This window comes from Crocuta crocuta, unplaced genomic scaffold (genome assembly GCF_008692635.1).
Source record: "Crocuta crocuta isolate KB4526 unplaced genomic scaffold, BGI_CrCroc_1.0 scaffold131, whole genome shotgun sequence".
Taxonomy (NCBI): domain Eukaryota; kingdom Metazoa; phylum Chordata; class Mammalia; order Carnivora; family Hyaenidae; genus Crocuta; species Crocuta crocuta.
Genome location: NW_027528977.1, coordinates 11575376 through 11578856, shown reverse-complemented (window position 1 = coordinate 11578856; position 3481 = coordinate 11575376). Strand labels below are relative to the sequence as shown.

The 3481-nt window shown below is 49.1% G+C and overlaps 1 long non-coding RNA gene across 1 annotated transcript in view; it reads left to right on the top strand.

The window, feature by feature from the left end:
• Positions 1–509: 509 nt before the first annotated feature.
• Positions 510–3481, top strand: part of LOC144225891 (uncharacterized) — a 3387-nt gene continuing 415 nt past the window's right edge. The window contains exons 1-2 of the long non-coding RNA XR_013333457.1: positions 510–675; positions 1027–1142. This is a non-coding gene — a long non-coding RNA (uncharacterized LOC144225891). The remainder of the gene's footprint in view (positions 676–1026; positions 1143–3481) is intronic.

Below are 3481 nucleotides of genomic sequence, written 5' to 3'. Positions count from 1 at the left end.
CGGCTCCCCTGGGCGCTGCGCCCTCGCGCAGGCGGCCCCTGGCCACCAGTCCCTGCTGCGCCCTTCCCTCCCCCGCTGCACCTGGAGAGCGAGCCGGGGAGAGACCCCTGGGCGGGGGGACGACACATCACCCGTTTTCTCTCTGACCGCGGGCGTCGCGGGCGAGAAGGGCAGCGCCCGGCGGAGAAGGGCCGGGTCCCCCCCCGCCGCCGGCCGCCCGTTTGATGTCGCGGGCCCGGCAGGAATGCGGCCGGGTTATCAATCACCCAGCTGGATCCCGAAGGTCTCGGCCTAATCACATTTAATTGCTCGTGGAGGCCCACTCTCGCCCCGGGCCGGCCGCCGCGCTCAATTACTCCCCAAATACCTGCCATCAATAAATGCGCGCTGACACCGGCCCGGCCCGCTCCGCTGGCCCTGGAGACCTCAGTCGGCCAGGCGCCCGCACCCCACCCCCACCCCCGTCATTAAACTTACACCTCGACGCTGGAGGAGCAAGCCCAGCAGGTAACAGTCCCCTATTATTGAGCGCTTCCCAAGGGCCAGACACGGGTGCCTAGCGATTTACACGCATCAGTCAGGTGGGGTCTCAGCACCGTCAGGGGATGCGGGTACCTTCTCGGTTGGAGTTACGGGAACTTAGGTTCCTCCGTTAACGTGCCCGAGGTGGCAAAGGTAAGCAGTGGCCCCACTGGGATGAGACCTAACTACCCGGCAATTCCACAGGTCTCGAGTGAAAACACGAGGCAAGAGTGCCTCCCAGAGGCGGGAGATTTACCTGGGCCCCGTGCTAAGGTGTGCAGACCAGCACCTTAGGCCAGGTGCTTCTTACGGGATCTTCCTTATTCCTCCCCACAGCTTTGTGACGCATCCCCACTTGTCTTGTCCCCATCTCCCAGATGAGAGGACATTGGCACCTGAGACCCCATGTGAGCTGTGAGGAGGTTGCCCACGGACTGAGGCCCCTGGCGTGTCTGCGGTCTGAATGCCACCCTTCACCCCCATTTTCTCTCGTTGCCTTCCCAGAAACCTTGGCATTCAAAAACTGTGAGCTCTCCCACGTTCACAGAGCAGAACAGTAAACCTCAGACAGCAAAGTGCCCAGAGAGGTGACATCGCAAGGCTGGAATCACACAGGGCTGGTGAGCTTGGGGCCCAGAAAGCTGGGTGCAGGGAGCTATTTACACCATATTGTCCTGCTTCTGTCAAGAGCCTTTACTTAAAAAAGCACATCATATCTATATTTTATGTAGTTTACCATTCAGGGGGAAGTAATAGCTATCCATTTATTTATTATTATTATTTTTAAATGTTTTATTTATTTCTAGGAGAGAGAGAGAGAGAGAGAGAGGGAGACAGCGTGAGCAGGGGAGGGTCAAAGAGAGAGGGAGTCACAGACTGAAACAGGCGCTAGGCTCTGAGCTGAGCTGTCAGCCCAGAGCCCGACGCGGGTCTCGAACCCACGAACCGCGAGATCATGACCTAAGCAAAAGTCAGACGCTTAACCTACTAAGCCACCCAGGCGCCCCAGTAGCTATCCATTTAAAGGAAGGTGAAGAGGGGAGGTCACTGACTTCTTACTGCATGAGGGCAAATGGCCAGGTTAGCTTAGGTAGGTTTGCAAATAATATTGACATCAAATGTCCAGTGAAAAAAAGCAGGAGATATATATATATATACATACACACACACACACACACTATATATATATATATATATACACAATANAGTATATGTAGTATATACTATATATATACTAGTATATATATAGTAAGATAGTATATATATATAGTAAGAGTTATGTTACATATATTATATATTTAACATATCAGATACCATCAATTATAATACACATTTTATACTTTACTAAAAACAATTGCCAACTATGATGTAATGTTTAACCACCTAGAATTTTATTTTGTACTTATTTTAATAGCTCTTCTTATTAAGAGCTCTTCTAAATTAAAAAAGAAAAAAAGGACAAAGGGGCAAGAGTCATCCAAAGTTAGTCTTTGACTTTTTTTATTCCCTTTAGACCCTTCTTTGATCCCTTATTATATTTATAAGATATAGTCCAGTGTCCAAAATACTCATATCCTCATTTGGCCCTCAAGCTAATAGGTGGGACATTATCAGTATCCCCATGTCTTAGAAGAGAAAAACGGTGCCCAGAGAGGTAAGGTGACTTCCCTGAAATCACACAGCAAAGGAGCAGAGCCAGGCTTGGTGACTAATTATGGTTCTTCCTACCTGGGGGAGGTTAAGTCCTCCCAGGACTGGTCTGGCTCACTGGTTTCTTCTTTCCCTTTCTTTCTTCCTTCCTCCTTTTTCTTTTTCTTTCTTTCTTTCTTTCTTTCTTTCTTTCTTTCTTTCTTTCTTTCTTTCTTTCTTTCTTTCTTTCTTTCTTTCTTTCTTCTTTCTCTTTCTCTCTCTTTCTCTCTTTCTTTCTTTCTTTTGACTCAAAAAAGTGTACAGGTTCCTGAAAGGGGTTTCTGGGTTGCAGGGCCTGATATAAAAAGAACCCTTTTAAAATAGCAAACCTCTCCCCTATTTTTGTTTCCACGCCGAGAATGCTTGATGACGGAAAAACTGACTTTGTAAAGAAATTGTACATAAGACGCTAAGTGCCTCCTGAAACCCCATCGCTGAAAATCACCTGAAAGGTGGTGGTGATGGATGAAGCACTTATTGAGGTGAAATTGGCCAATTTAGGGAAAGTCTGAGGGCTGCGAAACGTTCATCCCTCCTCCTTCCCACCGCGTCAGCCGTTCACCCCGTCTAGTCTTTCCAGTTGGCTTTCTCTTTGTTTAGCAATGGGAACAGAGAAGAGCCAAGGAGACGACAGAAAAAGTCCCAGGGGTGGGTGTGGGGAATAGGATCTCAGACTTGAGAATTCCAGGAAAGCAACTGGCCAGTGAAGTCATCCTGAATGGATGTGGGGTGGGGGTGGGGCAATGCTACCCCCTCATCAGTGCCTTCCCCCAGGTGCTGGCACAGGGCAGTGTGTGGTGGTCCTGCCTTTAGGACCAGACCTCCGGACGTATGTTATTCCGAGGGTTAGGGACATCTCTGCCCTGCATAGGTATCACCAAGGCACGGCCCACTCTGATGACAAGGGAAAACTGATTTTTCCCTTGCAAGTAGCAGGCGAGTGCCAAGAAAATTAGATCTTAGGAAGAAAGAAGCAATTAGAGCGGGCAGAAGATTTCCCAAGTCCGGGCCGATGAAAGCTGAGCCGCCTCAAATGTCTTTCTCAGGGGCAGTAAGGCCCAAATTTCCCTGCCCACGCAATCCCTGGCTAAGTGGGCACTGGAAAGAAAGTGGCAATCATGTGCTTTTTAGAGCAAATTAAGTAAAACTGAAGTGTGATGAGTCTTTGGGGTTCAAAATTGCAATATTAATAGCACACAAACTGAACCTTCCTCCTCCCTACATCGGTGGCAAGTGGAGACTTTTTACCCAGGTCTCAGCACACACCAGG